The following is a 22,322-nucleotide window of genomic DNA, read 5'->3' as shown; positions in this document are numbered from 1 at the left end:
AGGTAAACTAACCTCAAAGCTAGCAGAAAATAAATAATCAAAATCATAGCTGAATTGAATAAATAAGATTGATAGACCACTAGCAAGACTAATGAAAAAAGAGAGAGCATGCAAATACACACAATTAGGAATGAAAAATGAAATATTGCCACCAACCCGACAGAAATACAAAAAACCCTCTGAGGATCTTACACCTCTATGCCCCAAATCTAGGAAACCTAAATTAAATTGATGAATTCCTGGAAACATAAAACTTTCCAAGACTGAACCAGGGAGAAACTGAAAAACTGGACAGAACAATGATGACTTTAAAAACTGAATCAGTAATAAAAACTTACCAACCAGAAGAGCCCTGGACAAGAAGAATTCACAACCAAATTATATCAGATGTATAAAGAAGAATTGGAAATAATCTTACTGGAATTATTCCAGAAAATGAAGAAGAAGGGACTTCTCCCTACCTCATTCTATGGGGCCAGAATAATTCTGATACGAAATCCTAGCAGAGACACAGTGAAAAAAGAAAACTTCAGGCCAATATCCCAGATGAATATAAACACACAAATCCTCAAGAGAACACTTGCAAACTGAATCTAGCAGGATATCAAATAGTGAATCCACCATGATCAAATAGTCTTTATCCCTGAGCTGCAAGGTTGGTTCAAAATATGCAAATGAATAAATGTGATTCATCTCATAATTGGAACTAAAAACAAATACTAAATGACCATCTCAATAGACACAGAAAAAAGATTTCAATGAAATTGTAATCCTTTCATGTTCAAAACATTCAACACACTAGGAATTGAAGGAAGATACCTCAAAATAATAAGACCCATCTTTGAAAAACCCATAGCCAACATTATACTGAACGGGCAAAAGCTGGAAGCATTGCCCTTGAAAATCAGAAGAATACAATGATTCCCATGTCACCACTCCTATTCAACATACTACTGGAAATGCTAGCCAGAACCTTCAGACAAGGGAAAGAAATAAAAGAACATCAAAATATGAGAAGAGGAAGTCAAACCATCGCTCTCTACTGATGATGTTATTTTATACCTAAAGAACTCCATAGTCTCTGCACAAAGGCTCCTAAATTGGATAAACAACTTTAGCAAAGTTTTAGGATACAAAATCAGTGTACAAAAATCAATAGCATTTCTGTACACCAATAACATCCATGCTGAGAGCAACATCAAGGTCAAAATCCCATTCACAATAGCTATAAAAAGAATAAGATACATAGGAATATAGCTAACCAGGGAGGTGAAAAATCTACAATGAGCATTGTAAAAAGTACTCAAATAAATTGGAGATGACATGAACAAATGAAAGAACATTTCATGCTCTTGGATAGGAAGAATCAATATTGTTAAAATGGCCATACTGTCCAAAGCAACTTACAGATTTAATACTATTCCCACCGAACTATATATGACATTTTTTCACAGAATTAGAAAAAACTATTCTAAAATTTATATGGAGCAGAAACGAGCCTGAACAGCCAAAGCAAATCTCAATAAAAAATAACAAAACTAAAGGCATCATACCACCTGCCTTTAAACTACACCACAAGGCTACAGTTACCAAAACAGCACGGTCCTGATTGAAAAACAGACACATATACCAATTTAACAAGTTAGCGAACCCAGAAATAAGGACACACACACACATACAACCATCTTATCTTTGACAAAGTTGACATTAACATGCAATGGGGAAAGGACTGCCTATTCAATAAATGATGCTAAGAGAACTGGTTATTTATACACAGAAGATTTAAACTGGACCCCCTCCTTTTATCATATACAAAAGTCATCTAAAGATGAATTACATGTATAAGCTAAAACTATAAAAATCCTAGAAGAAAAACTAGGAAATACCATTCTTGAGAAAGCCCCTAACAAATATTTCATGATGAAGACTCCAAAAGCAATTGCAACAACAACAAATATTGGCAAATGGGAGCTAGTTAATCTAAAGAGCTTCTGCACAGCAAAATAAACCATCAAACAAGAAAACAGAAAACCCACACAATAGGAGAAGATATTTGCAAACTATGTATATGACAATAGTCTAATATCAAAAGTCGTTAAGGAACTTAACATATCAGCAAGCAAAAAACAAACAATCCTATTAAAAGTCGGCAAAGTATACAGATAGTTCTCAAAAGAAGACTTACATGTGGAAAATAAGCATATGAAAAAGTGTTCAACATCACCAATCATTAAAGAAATCCAAATCAAAACCACAATAAAATATCATTTCACACAAGTCAGAATGGCTATTATTAAAAACTCAAAAAATAACAGATGCTGGCAAGATGATGGAGAAGGAAGAATGCTTATACACTACTGGTGAGATTGCAAATTAGTTCAGCCACTGTGGCAAGCAGTTGGAGATTTTTCAAAGAGCTTAAAACCACCATTTGATCTAGCAATCCCATTACTAGGTATATGCTAAGGAATATAAATTGATCTAACACAAGGACACATGCATATATATGTTCATTACAGCACTCTTTACAATAGCAAAGACATGGAATCAACCTAGATGTCCATAAAAAGTAGAATGGATTTAAAAAATGTAGTATATATACACCATGAAATACTACAGAGCCATAAAAATAAAATCATGTCATTTGCTGCAACATGGATAAACCTGGAGGCTATTATCCTAGGCAAGTTAGCACAGGAACAGAAAATCACACAGCACATGCTCTGACTTATAATTGGGAGTTTAATATTGAGTACACATGGACACAAAGAAGCAAACAATAGACACCAGGAGCTACTTTGGGGTGGCTGCGGGGTAGGGTGACAATTGTAAAACTACCTACCTGGTATTATGTTCACTACCTGGGTAACAAAATAATTTGTACACAAAACCCCCATGACACATGATTTACCCATGTAACAAACCTGCACATGCAACCCCTGAACCTAAAGTGATAGTTGGAAGAAAAAAATTATACATTATCCTCTTTTCTACCTATCCTGATATTTCTGCCTGCATACAATACTAAGAACTGTACAAAGTCCTGCATCCTCTCTGCAAACATCATTGCCCTCAGTATCTCTTCTTTTGTATCTATTGTGTGTGCAACATATTTTCCTATGATTTTCATGTCTGGCTCCATCTCTGACTCAAAATTTTAAGGGAAGTATATATGACAATACTCATTAACTAATTTCTTTGAGCATCTAGCACGATGCCCGGGGTCCAGAAAATGCTTTATAAATATTTGTTGGGTAAATTGAAGAATTCTTAGTACAGAGCCAGATAAACAGTCTTCTCTGTTAAAAATTTAGACACTTATTTTAAAAACTATCTGATAAAAAGATGCTCCCAAAATACGAAATCATCAAAATCAAGCTCTTTGTATTATATAGATTTGAATGCTTTGCTGTGCCTAGCACGATAAAATGTGATCAGCATTCAGAAATGGCTCCTGTTTTTTAAGTCTATATATCTATATAGTTTTAATTGATATACAAAAACATCTGTATGTGTTTAACTCATCAAATTGTTTTGATGAGTTTGGACATATGCATATATCCATTATACTGTCACCATAATCAAGTAATAAACATATCCATAACCTCCAAAAGTTTCCTTGTGTCCCTTTGTGGTTTGTGTATGTTTGTGTGTGTGTGTATGTGTGTGTGAAGACCGTTAATATGCAATCCACCCTCTTAGCACTGTACATTCAAATGTACAATACCATATTGTTAACTATAGGCTCTATATTGTACAGCAGGTTTCTAGAACATTTTCATCTTGCTTAATTTAAATTTTATACCTATTGAACAACAATTATCCTTTTCCCCCTCACTCTAGCCCCTGGCAATTACCATTCTATTCTCTGCTTTTATGAGTATGACTGTTGTAGATATCCGTGTGAATGAAATTATGTAGTAGTTCTCTTTCTGTGGCTGCCCTGGTTTCACTGGCATAATGTCTTCCAGATACAACCATATTGTCACAAATGATAGGGTTTCTGTATTTTTAAGACTGAATAATATTCCTACATATACACATTTTTCTCTTTGTTATATGTATAAATTTATGGGGTTCAAGTGTTGTTATATGCACAGATTGCAGTGTTGAAGTAAGAGCTTTTAGGGTACCCATCACCCAAATAACATACATTATGCCAATTAAATAACTTCTCATCGTCCACTCCCCTCCTATCCCCTTATCCTTCTAAGTCTCCATTGTCTATAATCCCATATTCTACAACCATGTATACACATTATTTAGTTCCCACTTATAAGTGAGAAAGTGCAGTATTTGTTTTTCCATGTCTGACTTGTTTCACTTAAAATAATGGCCTCCAGTTCCATCCACGTTGTTGCAAAAGACATGATTTCACCCTTTTCATGGCTGAATAGTATTCTACATGTCTATGTATCACATTTTCTTTTTCCAGTCATCTGTTTATAGACACTTAGGTTGATTTCATATCTCTCCTGTTGTGAATAGTGCTGCAATATACATACATACAAGTGTGGCTATCATTTTGATATAATGATTTATTTTCCTTTGGGTAGATATCCAGTAGTGGGATTGCTGCACTTAATGGTAGTTCCATTTTTAGTTATTTGAAAACTCTCCATACTGTTTGCCATAGAGGCTGTACTAATTTACATTCCCACCAACAGTGTATAAAAGTTCCCTTTTCTCTACATCCTCACCAACATCTGTTATTTTTTACTTTTTAACAATAGCCATCTTACTGGTGTAAGATAATATCTGTTTGCAATTTTCACACATCTGTAGTCCCAGCTACTCAGGATACTGATATGGAAAGATCTCTTGAACCCAGGATGTCAAGTCCAGCTTACACAGTGAGACCCCATATTTTTTAAAAGTAATAAATATACATTTGTTTTCTTCATTCATCTGTTCATGAACATTTGGGTTGTTTTCATCTTAGCTATTGTGAATAATCCTGCCATAAACATAGGAGTGAAGATACTTCCTCAAGATGCTGATTTCAATTCCATTGGATATATACCCAAAAGTGGAATTGCTGGATCATAGGGCATTTCCATCCTTAATTTTTTACTATTTTCTATAGTGGCTATACCATTTAATATTTGCACTAATAGCACACAAAAGTTCTAATTTCTCTACATCTTCACCAATACTCTTTTGCTTTTTTTTAAATAGCCATACTGACAGGTGCAAAATAATACATCATTGTGGTTTTGATTTGCATTTTCCTGATGATTAGTGATATAAAGAACCTTTCCAAACACCCGTTGTCCATTTGTGTCTTTTTTGGAGAAATGTCTATTAAAGTCATTTGCCCATTTTTTAGTTGGGTTATTTTGGTTTTTACCATTGAGTTATAGGAGTTTCTTATATGTGTTCCATATTAACCCCTAATTGGACGAAAGGTTTGCAAATATTTTATCTCATTTCGTAGGTTGCCTTTTCCTTGTGTTAATGCAGGCATACCTTGGAGATATTGCAGAACTGATTTCAGACAACCACAGTATAGTGAGTATTGCAATAAAGCGAGTCACAAGAATCCTTTTCAAATCTTTCAATACATATAAACGTTGTTTCCATGACACTGTAGTCTGCTAGGTTTGCAATAGCATTTTGTCTAAAAATGATGTATATATCTTAATGTAAAAATTATTTATTGCTAAAAATGGTTGATGATTATCTATGCCTTCAGCAAGTTGTAATATTTTTTTCTTTTATTATTATTATCATTATTATTATTATTATTATACTTTAGGTTTTATGGTACATGTGCCCAATGTGCAGGTAAGTTACATATGTATACATGTGCCATGCTGGTGCGCTGCACCCACCAACTCTTCATCTAGCATTAGGTATATCTCCCAATGCTATCCCTCCCCCCTCCCCCCAACCCACAACAGTCCCCGAAGTGTGATGTTCCCCTTCCTGTGTCCATGTGTTCTCATTGTTCAATTCCCACCTATGAGTGAGAATATGCGGTGTTTGGTTTTTTGTTCTTGCGATAGTTTACTGAGAATGATGATTTCCAATTTCATCCATGTCCCTACAAAGGACATGAACTCATCATTTTTTATGGCTGCATAGTATTCCATGGTGTATATGTGCCACATTTTCTTAATCCAGTCTATCATTGTTGGACATTTGGGTTGGTTCCAAGTCTTTGCTATTGTGAATAATGCGGCAATAAACATACGTGTGCATGTGTCTTTATAGCAGCATGATTTATAGTCCTTTGGGTATATACCCAGTAATGGGATGGCTGGGTCAAATGGTATTTCTAGTTTTAGATCCCTGAGGAATCACCACACTGACTTCCACAATGGTTGAACTAGTTTACAGTCCCACCAACAGTGTAAAAGTGTTCCTATTTCTCCACATCCTCTCCAGCACCTGTTGTTTCCTGACTTTTTAATGATCACCATTCTAACTGGTGTGAGATGGTATCTCATTGTGGTTTTGATTTGCATTTCTCTGATGGCCAGTGATGGTGAGCATTTTTTCATGTGTTTTTTGGCTGCATAAATGTCTTCTTTTGAGAAGTGTCTGTTCATGTCCTTCGCCCACTTTTTGATGGGGTTGTTTGTTTTTTTCTTGTAAATTTGTTGGAGTTCATTGTAGATTCTGGATATTAGCCCTTTGTCAGATGAGTATGTTGCGAAAATTTTCTCCCATTTTGTAGGTTGCCTGTTCACTCTGATGGTAGTTTCCTTTGCTGTGCAGAAGCTCTTTGGTTTAATTAGATCCCATTTGTCAATTTTGGCTTTTGTTGCCATTGCTTTTGGTGTTTTAGACATGAAGTCCTTGCCCATGCCTATGTCCTGAATGGTATTCATGAGTGAACTCCCATTCACAATTGCTTCAAAGAGAATAAAATACCTAGGAATCCAACTTACAAGGGATGTGAAAGACCTCTTTAAGGAGAACTACAAACCACTGCTCAAGGAAATAAAAGAGGATACAAACAAATGGAAGAACATTCCATGCTCATGGGTAGGAAGAATCAATATCATGAAAATGACCATCCTTCCCAAGGTAATTTACAGATTCAATGCCATCCCCATCAAGCTACAAATGACTTTCTTCACAGAATCGGAAAAAACTACTTTAAAGTTCATATGGAACCAAAAAAGAGCCTGCATCGCCAAGTCAATCCTAAGCCAAAAGAACAAAGCTGGAGGCATCACGCTACCTGACTTCAAACTATACTACAAGGCTACAGTAACCAAAACAGCATGGTACTGGTACCAAAACAGAGATATAGATCAATGGAACAGAACAGAGCTGTCAGAAATAATGCCACATATCTACAACCATCTGATCTTTGACAAACCTGAGAAAAACAAGAAATGGGGAAAGGATTCCCTATTTAATAAATGGTGCTGGGAAAACTGGCTAGCCATATGTAGAAAGCTGAAACTGGATCCCTTCCTTACACCTTATACAAAAATCAATTCAAGATGGATTAAAGACTTAAATGTTAGACCTAAAACCATAAAAACCCTAGAAGAAAACCTAGGCAATACCATTCAGGACAAGTTGTAATATTTTTACTGGGAAAGGTTCTTGACTTAATGTTGATGGCTACCGACTGACCAGGGTAGTTGTTGCTAAAGGCCGAGGTGGCTGTTGCAATTTCTTAAAATAAGACAATAATGAAGTTGGCTGAATTAATTGACTATTTCTTTCACAAAGATTTCTCTGTAGCGTGCAATGCTGTTTGATAGCATTTTACCCACCGTAGAACTTCTTTCAAAATTTGAGTCAATCCTCTCAAATCCTGCTGCTACTTTATCAACTGAGTTTATGGAATATCCTCAAGCCTTTTTTGTCATTTAAACTATTATCACAGCATCTTCACCAGGAGTACAATCTATCTCAAAAGAACACTTTCTTTGCTCATTCATAAGAAGCAACTCCTCATCCATTCAAGTTTTATTATGAGATTGCAGTAATTCAGGCCTATCTTCAGGCTCCACTTCTAATTCTAGTTCTCTTGGTATTTCCACCACATCTGCAGTTCCTTTTCCACTGAATTCTTGAACTCTTCAAAGTCATCCATGAGCATTAGAATTAACTTCTTTCAAAGCTCTGTTAATTTTGATAATTTTACCTTCTCCCATGAATCACAAATGTTTTTAATAGCACTTGGAATAGTGATTCTTTTTCTAGAAGGTTTTCTATTGACTTTGCCTGATCCATCTGAGGAATCACTGGATTCTGCAAGGCTATCTATTGCATCTATACCTTTACAAAATGTAGTTCTTACATGATAAGATGTTAAAGTCATAATTACTCCTTGATCCATGGGCTGCAGAATAGATGCTGTGTTACCAGGCATGAAAACAGTATTAATCTTCTTGTACATCTCCATGAAAGCTCTTGGATCACTTCGTGTATTATCAATACGCAGTAACATTGTGAAATAAATAGTTTTTATTTCTGAGAAGTAGATCTCAAAAGTGGGGTTAAAATATTGAGTGAACTATGCTGTAAACAGACATGCTGTCATCCAAGCTTTGTTTTTCCATTGACAGAGCACAGGCAGAGTAGATTTAGCAAAATTCTTAAGGACCCTGTGATTTTCAGAATTGTAAGTAGGCATTGGCTTCAACTTAGTCACCAGCTTCATTAGCTCCTAACAAGAGTGTCAGCCTAGCCTATGAAGATTAAAAGCCAAGTGGTGACTTCTTCTCTTTAGCTATGAAAGTTCTACATGGCATCTTTTGCCAGTATAAGGCTGTTTCATCTACATTGAACATTTGTTGTTTATTGTAGCTAACTTCACCCATTATCTTAAATATTGATGAAATATTATAGATAAATATTATCAATGACTTGTTTAAACTTCTACCTCAGCACTTACTGCTTCACCTTGCACTTTTATATTATGGCTCTTTAAACCTCATGAACCTGTGCTAGCTTCAAACTTTTACAGCTTTCTCACCTCTCTCAGTCTTCACAGGATTGAAGAGAATTAGGATCTTCCTCTGGATTAGGCTTTGCCTTAAGAGAATGTTGTGGCTGGTTTGACCTATCCAGATCACTAAAACTTTCTTCATATCAGCAATAAGTTGTTCTACTTCCCTGATATTTGTGTGTTCAGTGGAGTAGCAATTTTAACATTCCTTAAGAAGTTTTCCTTTCTACTCACAATTAGGCTGTCTGACACAAGAGGCCTGACTTTTAACCTCAGTTTTCAATATGCCTTCTTTACTAAGCTTAATTATTTATAGCTTTTTATTTTAAAAGAGAGACATACAACATTTCCTTTCACTTGAACATTTAGAGGTTTGTGTAGGATTATTAACTGGCCTAATTTCAGTATTGTTGCATCCCAAGGAGAGGGAGGAGAGCTGTTGAAATGGTCAGTCAGTGGAGCAGTCAGAACACATACAACATTTATCAATTAAGTTCACGTGTGTTATGTGGTTGCAGTTCATGGTGTCCCCAAACAATTAAAGTATTAATTTCAAAGATCACTGATCACTTATTACCATAATAGACACAAAAATAATGAAAAAGTTTAATTATATAAAAATAATGAAAATGTAACAATTACCAAAATGTAACACAAAGACATGAAGTGAGCATATGCTGTTGGAAAAATGGTGCTGTTAAACTTGCTGGTCACAGGACTGCCACAAACCTTCAATTTGGAAAAAAAAAAAAAAAAAAAGCAATATCTACAAGGCACAATTAAGCAAAGTGCAGTAAATTGAGGTATGTGCTTATAATACCGGATACAAATATGAGAAGACCCAAAGTCTTATAAACTTCCTTATTGCACCAAATTGTGCTCATTCAATGAAATTATGTTTCCATTTGTTAAAAAATGCATTTTTGATGCCTTATTCTCATTTCCTTTGCTTGCTTCACCTTTTCCAACTGGTTCACACTTGCTCCCCCTTGCCAGTATATTTGGACTAACTACCATCCACTGTGGAAGAAGAAAATTTGAAGAGACTTTATCGGTCAAATATATGTACTCTACCAACATTAATATCATCTTAAATTTCTCCATTAGACATTCGTTTATTTGGAACTTAAAAAGCCTATTGATTTTTTTTTTTGAAACTCAAATAGAAAGTATCTGAAATTATTTCTCTCTAAGAGCCAGACACTAAGTGAGACTCCCTTTAAGTAGAAATGATATCTGGGAAAAATGGGAGAGGCGAGTCATGAAAAGAAAAATATTTCTGAGAGAAAAAGGCAAGCAAATATTCATCAATCTCAGATATAATTCATCCAGGTGTATCCTTACCCTTTCATAAACATACTTGCTCATGGTTTTTATTTTCTTAAACTGACTCTTTTTTTTTTTTTTTCTGGGTCAGAGTTTGCTCTTGTTGCTCAGGCTGGAGTGCAATGGCATGATCTTGGCTCACCGCAACCTCCGCCTCCCAGGTTCAAGGGATTCTCCTGCCTCAGCCTCCCAAGTAGCTAGGATTACAGGCATGCACCACCACATCTGGCCAATTTTGTATTTTTAGTAGAGACAGGGTTTCTTCAGGTTGGTCAGGCTGGTCTTGAACTCCCAACCTCAGGTGATCCACCCGCCTTGGCCTCCCAAAGTGCTGGGATTACAGGTGTGAGCCACCGCACCTGCCCCCCCCACCTTTTTTTTTCAGTATTTTAATACAAAAATGTATTTCTTACTCATGCAACAGTCCAACAGAATGTTTTTTATCAAGTAACATTTCTAAGCAGTTCATCTTTTAGTAATGATTCAGGTCCCAGGCACCATTCATCCACGACTCTTCCATCACTTTGGTCTTCTAAGTCCACTGATATTATTTGTTGCGTCTGACATCAGATGGGTGAAGAGGAGGCAATAGAGGGTAACACCGATTCTTTTGCATTTCTTTCTTATAGCGTCTCTTCTGTATACTTTATACACACTAGGTGGCAGTGCAATGAAAGAAGGAAAAGTAGAATTCAGAATCGGACAAAGATTGTACAGAGATCACATCTTACAGCATCTTCATTTTTAAAATGAAAAAACAAAAAACAAAAAACGAAAAAACTGGGGCCTCATTAGGGAGGTGACCTGTCCAAAGTCACAAGCTAGTTAGTGCCAGCACCCAGTCAGTTCCTTATCCATGTTCTTCAACCTTTTTATTCTCTTTAGTCTCTCAGCCCCTCTGTTTTCCTTCACCCACACTCAGCTCTTCGCTTTCTTCTCCAGCTAGCCTAATTCCTTTTCTTGTGAGGTAGTCAACTCAAGGTACCTTGTGAGGTAATCAACTATTCTTATCATTATTTTCTAGATTAGAAAGGGAGGCACAGAGAGGTCAAGTACCCTGGTTGAGATAACACAGCTAATAAACAGCAAAGTTGTGTTGCAACACTAGACTCTAGGGTTCAGATTCTGTGCCAATAACCACTATTCTATACTACCAAAGTTATCTAATATCTACTGTTCCTTCTTAGAGTCCTGCACTTCCTTAATTTCCATCAGACATTTTGTCAAAGTTTGTTCCTAACTCTCTGCCTGTTTTCTCTCTGTCTCCTTTAGTTTTTTTCTGTGTCAGTCTCTCAAATGGCAAAATTCTCTAGCATTCCATTCTCTGTGTTCTCTTAATTTCTAAAATCAACAAGTCCTAAATTAAAATATAAGTTCCACCATTAACCAACTTTATTACCCTGGACAAATCACTTCATCTCATCAGGGTGATGTGAGAAATAAATTACATAGTGTCTGGCATATATAATAGTAGATACTAAAAGAATACTAGTTTTTGTTGTTACTATCATCATCATCATCATCAAAATTATCATCATCATCACCATCATCACCATCACTATTCCTAATTTATATTCATGGGCTCCACTAACTCCTCTATGCTGATCATTTTTATATAAAGGAGCCAGTCATAATCCTAAAAGATACAATCACAAATGCCATAATCTTGAATGCTGAAATCCCAAAAGATCAAAATCCTGAAATTATGATCCTGGAGAAAGCAATTTTTAAAGTTATTTAAAAGCCATTTATTCATCTTGTGTTGTATACTTTAAGTTCTGGGATACATGTGCAGAACGTGCAGGTTTGTTACATAGGTATACACATGCAATGGTGGTTTGCTGTACCCATCAACCCGTCATCTACATTAGATATTTCTCCTAATGCTATCTGTCCCATAGCCCCCCACCCCGTGACAGGCCCCGGTGTGTCATATTCCCCTCCCTGTGTCCATGTGTTCTCATTGTTCAACTCCCACTTATGAGAGAGAACATGCAGTGTTTGGTTTTCTGTTCCTGTGCTAGTTTCCTGAGAATGATGGTTTCCAGCCTCATCCATGTCCCTGCAAAGAGATGAACTCATCCTTTTTCATGGCTGCATAGTTTACCATGGTGTATATGTGCCACATTTTCTTTATCTGGTCTATCATTGATGGGCATTTGGGTTGGTTCCAACTCTTTGCTATTGTGAACAATGCTGCAATAAACACACGTGTGCATGTGTCTTTATAGTAGAATGATTTATAATCCTTTGAGTATATACCCAGTAATGGGATGGCTGGGTCAAATGGTATTTCTGGTTCTAGATCCTTGAGGAATCACCACACTGTCTCCCACAATGGTTGAACTAATTTACACTCCCACCAACAGTGTACAAGCGTTCCTATTTCTCCACACCCTCTCCAGCATCTGTCGTTTCCTGACTTTTTAAAGATTGCCATTCTAACTGGCATGAGATGGTATCTCATTGTGGTTTTGATTTGTATTTCTCCAGTGACCAGTGATGATGACCTTTTTTTCATATGTTTGCTGGCTGCATAAATGTCTTCTTTTGAGAAGTGTCTGTTCATATGGTTTGCCCACTTTTTGATGGGGTTGTTTGTTTTTTCTTGTAAATTGGTTTAAGTTCTTTGTAGATTCTGGATGTTAGCCATTTGTCAGGTGGATAGATTGGAAAATTTCTCTCCCATTCTGTAGGTTGCCTGTTTGCTCTGATCGTATTTTCTTTTGCTGTGCAGAAGCTCTTTAGTTTAATTAGATCCCATTTGTCAATTTTGGCTTTTGTTGTCATAGCTTTTGGTGTTTTGGTCATGAAGTCTTTGCCCATGCCTATGTACTGAATGGTATTGCCTAGGTTTTCTTCTAGGGTTTTTATGGTTTTAGATCTTAAATTTAAGTATTTAATCCATCTTGAGTTAATTTTTCTATAAGGCATAAGGAAGGGGTCCAGTTTCAGTTTTCTGCATATGGCTAGCCAGTTTTCCCAACATGATTTATTAAATAGGGAATCCTTTCCCTATTGCTTGTTTTTGTCAGGTTTGTCAAAGATCAGATGGTTGTAGATGTGTGGCATTATTTCTGAGGCCTATGTTCTGATCCATTGGTCTATATCTCTGTTTTGGTACCAACACCATGTTGTTTTGGTTACTGTAGCCTTGTAGTATAGTTTGAAGTCAGGTAGTGTGATGCCTCCAGCTTTGCTCTTTTTGCTTAGAATTGTCTTGGCTATATGGGCTCTTTTTTGGTTCCATATGATATTTGAAGTAGTTTTTTCTAACTCTGTGAAGAAAGTCAATGGTAGCTTGATGGGAATACCGTTCAATGTATACATTACTTGGAGCAGTATGGACATTTTCACAGTACTGATTCTTCCAATCCATGAGCATGGAATGTTTTTCCATTTGTTTGTATCTCTCTTATTTCCTTGAGCAGTGGTTTGTAATTATCCTTGAAGAGGTCGTTAACATCACTTGTAAGTTGTATTCCTAGGTATTTATTTTCTTTGTAGCAGTTGTGAATGGGAGTTCACTCATGATTTGGCTTTCTGTCTACTATTGGTGTAGAGGAATACTTGTGATTTTTGCACATTGATTTTGCATCCTGAGACTTTGCTGAAGTTGCTTTGCAGCTAAAGGAGTTTTTGGGCTGAGATGATGGGGTTTTCTAAAGATACAATCATGTCATCTGCAAACAGAGACACTCTGACTTCCTCTCTTCCTATTTGAATACCCTGTATTTCTTTCTCTTGTCTGACTGCTGTGGCCAGAACTTCCAATATTACGTTGAATAGGAGTGGTGAGAGAGGGTGTTCTTGTCGTGCGCCGGTTTTCAAAGGGAATGCTTCCAGCTTTTGCCCATTCAGTATGATATTGGCTGTGGGTTTGTCATAAATAGCTCTTACTATTTTGAGATACATTCCATTAATTCCTATTTTATTGAGATTTTTTAGCATAAAGGGGTGTTGAATTTTCATATACAGCCAAACTAAGCTTCATAAGTGAAGGAGAAATAAAATCCTTTATGGACAAGCAAATGCTGAGAGATTTTGTGACCACCAGACATGCCTTACAAGAGCTCCTGAAGGAAGCACTAAATATGGAAAAGAAAACTGGTACCAGACACTGCAAAAATATACCAAATTGTAAAGATCATCAACACTATTAAAATACTGCATCAACTAACAGGCAAAATAACCAGCTAGTATCATAATGACAGAATCAAATTCACACATAACAATATAAACCTTAAATGTAATTGCGGTAAGTGCCCCAATTAAAAGACATAGTCTGGCAAATTGGATAAAGAGTTAAGAAGCATTAATGTGCTGTATTCAGGGGACCCACCTCACATGCAAAGACAACCATTGGCTTAAAATAAAGGGATGGAAAAATATTTACAAAACAAATGAAAAGCAAAAAAAAAAACCCAAAATCAAAACAACAAAAGCAAAAAAACCAGGGGTTGCAATCCTAGTCTCTGATAGAACAGACTTTAAGCCAACAAAGATGAAAAATGACAAAGAAGGGCATTACATAATGGTAAAGGGATTAATGCAACAAGAAGAGCTAACTATCCTAAATACATGTGCACCCAATACAGGAGCACACAGATTCATAATGCGAGTTCTTAGAGACATACAAAGAGACTTAGACTCCCAAACAATAATAGTGGGACAGTTTAACACTCCACTGTCACTATTAGACAGATCAACAAGACAGAAAATTAACAAGGATATTCAGGACTTGAACTCAGCTCTGGACCAAGTGGACCTAACAGATATTTACGGAACTCTCCACCCCAAATCAACAGAATATATGTTCTTCTCAGCACCACATTGCACTTATTCTAAAATTGACCACATAATTGGAAGTAAAACATTCCTCAGCAAATGCAAATGAGTGGAAATCACAACAAACAGTCTCTCAGACCACAGTGCAATTAAATTAGAAATCAGCATTAAGAAACTCACTCAAAACCACACAACTACATGGAAACTGAACAACCTGCTCCTGAATGACTACTGGGTAAATAACAAAATTAAGGTAAAAATGAGTAAGTTATTCGAAACCAATGAGAACAAAGACGCAACTTACCAGAATCTCTGGGACACAGTTAAAACAGTGTTTACAAGGAAATTTATAGCACTAAATGCCCACAGGAGAAAGTTGGAAAGATCTAAAATCGACACCCTACTATCACAATTAAAAGAACTAGAGAAGCAAGAGCAAACAATTTCAAAAGCTAGCAGAATACAAGAAATAACTAAGATCAGAGCAGAAATGAAGGAGATAGAGACATGAAAAGCCCTTCAAAAAAATCAATGAATCCAGGAGCTGGTTTTTTGAAAAGATTAACAAAACAGATAGAATGCTAGCCAGAATAATAAAGAAGAAATAGAAGAGAATCAAATAGACACAACAAAAATAATAAAGGGGATATCACCACTGATCACACAGAAATAGAAACTACCATCAGAGAATACTATAAACACATCTATGCCAACAAACTAAAAAATCTGGAAGAAATGGATAAATTACTGGACACATACACCCTCCCAAGACTAAACCAGGAAGAAGTCCAATCCCTGAATAGACCAATAAAGAGTTCTGAAATTGAGGAAGTAATTAATAGCTTACCAACCAAAAAAAAAAAAAAAAAAAAAAAGCCCAGGACCAGACAGATTCACAGCCGAATTCTACCAGAGGTACAAAGAGGAGCTGGTACCATTATTTCTGAAACTACTCCAAACAATAGAAAAAGAGGGACTCCTCCCTAACTCATTTTATGAGGCCAGCATCATCCCGATAGCAAAACCTGGCAGAGACACAACAAAAAAAATTTCAGGCCCATATCCCTGATGACCATCAATGCAAAAATCCTCAATAAAATACTGCCAAGTAGAATCCAGCAGTACATCAAAAAGCTTATCCACTATGATCAAGTTGGCTTCATCCCTGGAATGCAAGGCTGGTTTAACAGGTGCAAATCAATAAACATAATCCATCACATAAACAAAACCAATGACAAAAACCACATGATTATCTCAATAGATGCAGAAAAGGTCTTTGATAAAATTATTTACCTTTTTAAAAGCATATTTATTTGAGAAACATTAAAACATGCCAGAACACTTCATGGGATATTTTACACAAGTAAATAGGCAATATTAATATACATATTTGTACAAGTATAAACACTCAGGTATAATGACAGTTGCACAGGTATAACAGTTATAATAAGATAAGCTGGATTAAAAATAGAGTCAAAATTGAAATGTATAAATTGTTATTATTATAGTTGAATTGTTTGAACTCAGTTTTATAACCACCATCATCTGAAATACTCTGATGTATAACCTAAGTCTTTTTATTTCATTTTTAAGTTCTAGGATACATGTGCAGCATGTGCAGGTTTGTTATATAGGTAAACGTGTGCCATGGTGTTTTGCTACACCTATCAACCCATCACCTAGGTATTAAGCCAAGAATATATTAGCCATTTTTCCTAACGCTCTCCCTCCCCCTGCAACTTGATCCTGAGAGGTCCCAGTGTGTGTTGTTCCCCTCCCTGTGTATATGCGTTCTCAAAGTTTAGCTCCCAATTATAAGTGAGAACATGTGGTGTTTGGTTTTCTGTTCCTGTGTTAGTTTGCTGAAGATAATGGTTTCCAGCTTCATCCATGTCCCTGCAAAGCACATGATCTTGTTCTTTTATATGGCTGCATAGTATTCCAAGGAGTATATGCAACACATTTTCTTTATCCAGTCTAACATTATTGAGCATTTGGGTTGATTCCATGTCTTTGCTCTTGTGAATAGTGCTACAATGAACATACGTGTGACTGTATTTCTATAATAGAATGATTTATATTCCTTTACGTATATAATCAGTACTGGGATTGCTGGTTCAAATGATACATGTGATTCTAGACCTTTGAGGAATCACCACTCTCTCTTCTACAATGAACTAATTTACATTCTCACCAACAGTGTAAAAGTGTTCCTATTTCTCTGCAACCTCTCCAGCATCTGTTGTTTCTTGATTTTTAAATAATTACCACTCTGACTGGCTTGAGATGGTATCTCCTTGTGGTTTTGATTTGCATTTCTCTAATAATCCAAGACGTTGAGCTTTTTTTCATATGTTTTTTGGGCACATGAATGTCTTCTTTTGAGAAGTGTCTGTTCATGTTCTTTGCCCACTTTCTAATGGGGTTGTTTGGTTTTTTCTTGTAAATTTGTTTAAGTTTCTTGTAGATTTTTGATATTAGACCTTTGTCAGATGGATAGATTGCAAAAATTTTCTCACACTCTGTAGGTGGCCTGTTCACACTGATAATAGTTTATTTATTTATTTATTTATTTATTTTCCCTGTGCAGAAATCTTTAGTTTACTTAGTTCCCATTTTTGCTTTTGTTGCAATTGCTTTTGATGATTTCGTCATGAAATATTTTCCTGTGCCTGTGTCCTGAATGGTATTGCCAAGATTTTCTTCAAGGGTTCTTATAGTTTTGGGTTTTACATTTAGGTTTTTAATCCATCTTGAGTTGCTTTTTGTATAAGGTGTAAGTAAAGGGTCCCGTTTTAATTTTCTGCATATAGCTAGCCAGTTCTTCCAGCACCATTTATTAAACAGAGAATCCTTTCCCCATTGCTTGTTTTTGTCAGGTTTGTCAAAGATCAGATGGCTGTAGACGTACAGTCTTATTTCTGAGATCTCTATTCTGTTCAACTGGTCTATGTGTCTGTTTTTGTGCTAGTACCATGCTGTTTTTATTACTGTAGGCTTGTAGTGTAGTTTGAAGTCAGGTAGCATGATGCTTCCAGCTTTGTTCTTTTTGCTTAGGACTGCCTTGGCTATACTAGCTCTTTTTGGGTTCTGTATGAATTTTAAAATATATTTTTTCTATTTCTGTGAAAAATGTCAATGGTAGTTTAATGGAAATAGCATTGAATCTACAAATTACTTTGGTCAATATAGCCATTTTCATGATATTGATTCTTGCTATCCATGAGCATGGAATATTTTTACATTTGTTTGTGTCCTCTCTGGTTTTCTTCGGCAGTTGTTTGTAGTTCTCCTATAAGAGGTCCTTTGCTTCCCTTGTTAGCTGTATTCATAGGTATTTTATTCTCTTTGTAGCAATTGTGAATGGGAGCTCATTTATGATTTGGCTTTCTGCTTGTCTGTTGTTGGTGTATAGGAATGCTTGTAATTTTTGCACAATGATTTTCTATTCTGAGACTTTGCTGAAGTTGCTTATCATCTTAAGCAGTTTTTAGGCTTAGGTGATGGGGTTTTTTAGATATAGGATTATGTCATCCACAAAGACACTTTGACTTCCTGACTTCCTATTTGAATTCCCTCTATTTCTTTCTCTTGCCTGATTGCCCCGGCAAGAACTTCCAATAGTATATTGAATAGAAGTGATGAGAGAGGGCATCCTTGTCTTGTGCTGGTTTTCAAACAGAATACTTTCATCTTATGCCCATTTAGTATAATATTGGCTGTAAGTTTGTCATAAATGTCTCTTGTTATTTTAAGGTGTGTTCCTTCAATACCTAGTTTATTGAGAGTTTGTAACATAAAGAAAGTTTGAATTTTTCAAAGGCCTTTTCTGCATCTATTGAGAAAATCATATGGTTTTTGTCTTTAGATCTGTTTATGTGACAGATTATGTTTATTGATTTGCCTATGTTGAATCAGTCTTGCATCCTGGGGATGAAGCCAACTTGATCGTGGTGGAAAAGCTTTTTGATGTGCTGCTGGATTCAGTTTGCCAGTTTTTTATTGAGAATTTGTTGCATTAATTTTCATCAGGGATACTGACCTTAAGTATTCTTTTTCTATTGTATCTCTGCCACGTTTTTGCATCAAGATGATGCTGGCCTCATAAGATGAGTTAGGGAGGAGTCCCTCCCTTTCAATTGTTTGAAATAGTTTTAGAAGAAATGGTACCAGCTCCTGTTTGTACCTCTGGCAAAATTCAGCTGTAAATCCATCCAGTCCTGTGCATTTTTTGGTTGGTAGGCTATTTACTACTGCCTTAATTTCAGAACTTGCTCTTTTTCTAGCCAGGGATTCAAATTCTTGTTGGTTCACTCTTGGGAGCATATATGTGTCCAGGAATTTATCCTTCTCTTGTAGATTTTCTAGTTTATGTGCACAGAGGTGTTTATAGTATTATCTGATGGTTGTATTTTTGTGTGGTCAGTGGTGATATCCTCTTTATCATTGTTTATTGTGTATATTTGATTCTTCTCTCTTCTTCTTTATTAGTCTAGCTAGCAGTATGTGTATTTTATTAATTTTTTTTTCAAAAAAATGCTCCTGGATTCGTTGATTTGTTGAAGGGTTTTTTGTGTCTCTACCTCCTTCAGTTCTCCTCTGAGCTTGGTTATTTCTTGTCTTCTCCTAGTTTGGGGGTTTGTTTGCTTTTGGTTCTCTATTACTTTAGGTGTTATGTTAGGATGTGGATTTGAAATCTTTCTACCTTTTTGATGTGGGCATTTAGTGCTATAAATTTCCCTCTTAACACTGCTTTAGCTGTGTCTCAGAGACTCTGGTTCGTTGTCTCTTTGTTCTTATTGGTCTCAAACAACTTCTTGATTTCTCTCTTAATTTCATTATTTGCCCAGGAGTCATTCAAAAGAAGGTTGGTTCAATTTTCATGTAGTTGTGTGGTTTTAAGTGAGTTTCTTAACCTCGAGCTCTAATTTAATTGTGCCATGGTCTGAGAGACTGTTTGTTATTTATTCAGTTCTTTTGCATTTGCTGAGTGTTTTACTTCCAATTATGTGATCAATTTTAGATTAAGTGCCATGTGGCACTGAGAAGAATGTATATTCTGTTGTTTTGGGGTGGAGAGTTCTGTAGATATTTTTCAGGTCCACTTGATCCAGAGCTGAGCTCAAGTCCCGAATATCTTTGTTAATTTTCTCTCAATGATCAGTCTCACAAAGAAAGTGGGGTGTTAAAGTCTTCCCCTATTATTGTGTGGGAGTCTAAGTCTCTATATAGCTCTCTTATAACTTGTTTTATAAGTTATATAAAATATAACATAAAATATAAGCTCCTGTATTGGGTTCATATAAATTTAGGATAGTTAACTCTTCTTGTTGAATTGACCCCTTGGCCATTATGTGATGTCCTTCTTCGTCTTTTTTTTTTTTTTTTTTTTTTTTTGATCTTTGTTGGCTTAAAGTCTGTTTTTTCAAAAACTAGGATTGCAACCCCTGTGTTTTTTCTGTTTTCAATTTGGTTGGCAAATTCTCCTCTATCCCTTTATTTTGTGTCTATGTTTTTCTTTGCACATGAGATGGGTCTCTTTAGTACAGCATACCAATGGGTCTTGACACTGTATCTACATTGCCATTCTGTTTCTTTTGATTGGGGCATTTAGCCCATTTACATTTAAGGTTAATATTGTTATGTGTGAATTTGATCCTGTCATTATGATTCTAGTTGGTTATTTTGCAGACTTGGTTATGTAGTTGCATCATAGTGTCATTGGTCTGTGTACTTCAGTGTGTTTTTGTAGTGGCTGGTAGTTGTTTTTCCTTTCCATATTTAGTGCTTCCTTCAGGAGCTCTTGCAAGACAGGCCTGGTGTTGATGAATTCCCTCAGCATTTGCTTGTCTGAAAAGGATCTTATTTATCCTTTGCTCATGAAGCTTAGTTTGGCCAGATATGAAATTCTGGGTTCAAAATTATTTTCTTTAAGAATGTTGAATATTGGCGCCCAATCCCTTCTGGCTTGTAGGATTTCTGCTGAGAGGTCTGCTGTTAGTCTAATGGGCTTCCCTTTGTAGGTGACCTGGCTTTTCTCTCTGATTGTCCTTAACATTTTTTCCTTCATTTTGACCTTAGAGAATTTGATGGTTATTTATCTTGGGGTTGTTCTTCTCATGGAGTATCTTACTGAGGTCCTCTGGATTTCCTGAATTAGAATGTTGGCCTGTCTTGCTAGGTTGGGAAGTTCTCCTGGATGATATTCTGAAGTTTGTTTTCCAACTTGATTCCATTCTCTCCACCTCTTTCAGGTACCCCAATCAGTCATAGGTTCGGTCTTTTTACAACATCCCATATTTTTCAAAGTTTTTTTTATTCTTATTTTTTTCTCTAATCTTGTTTGCCTGCCTTATTTCAGCAAGATAGTCCTCAAGCTCTAGTATTCTTTTCTTCGCTTTGTCTATTCAGCTATTGATACTTGGGTTTGCATTGTGAAGTTCTCATGTTGTGTTTTTCAGCTCCATCATGTCATTTATGGTCCTCTCTAAACTGGTTATTCTAGTTAACAGCTCCTGTAATGTTTTATTATAGTTCTTATCTTCTTTGCATTGGGTTAGAACATACTCCTTTAGCTCAGCTAAATTCATTGTTACCCACCTTCTGAAACCTACTTCATTCTGTCAATTCATCCACCTGAGCCTCAGCCAAGTTCTGTGCCATTGCTAGAGATTTGTTGTGATCATTTGGAGGAGACGAAGGGCTCTGGCTTTTTTAGTTTTCAGCATTTTTGCACTAATTCTTTCTCATCTTCATGGGTTTATCTACCTTTGATCTTTGAGGATGTTGACCTATGGATGGGGTTTTGTGTGGTCTTTTTCATTGATGTTGTTGTTGTTTCTGCTTTCTGTTTGTTTTTCTTTTAACAGTCAGGCCCCTCTTCTGTAGGGCTGCTATGGTTTTCTGGGGGCCCACTCCGGACCCTGTTTACCTGGTTCCCTCCAACACCCAGAGGTGTCACCAGTGGAGGCTGCAGAACAGAAAATGTGTCTGCCTGCTCCTTCTTCTAGGAGCTCCACCCACAAAGGGCACCAACCTGAGGCCAACCAGAATGCACCTGTATGAGGTGTCTGGAGACCCCAGTTGGGAGGTATCATCCAGTCGGAGGAAGGGGATCAGGGACTTAAATAAGCAGTCTTACTGCCCCTTAGCAGAGTGGGTTTGCTGCACTGGGGAAATCCCCTTCCTCCGCGCACCCAGACCCTCCAGAAATGGCAGGCAGAAAAGATTAAGACTGCTGATTCATGATACTGCAGCCTCCCCTCTCCCTATGGCCTCATCCCAAGAA

Source organism: Pongo abelii, chromosome X, assembly GCF_028885655.2.
Source record: "Pongo abelii isolate AG06213 chromosome X, NHGRI_mPonAbe1-v2.0_pri, whole genome shotgun sequence".
NCBI classification, from domain to species: Eukaryota; Metazoa; Chordata; class Mammalia; order Primates; family Hominidae; genus Pongo; species Pongo abelii.
Note: the sequence above shows the minus strand (reverse complement) of the source record.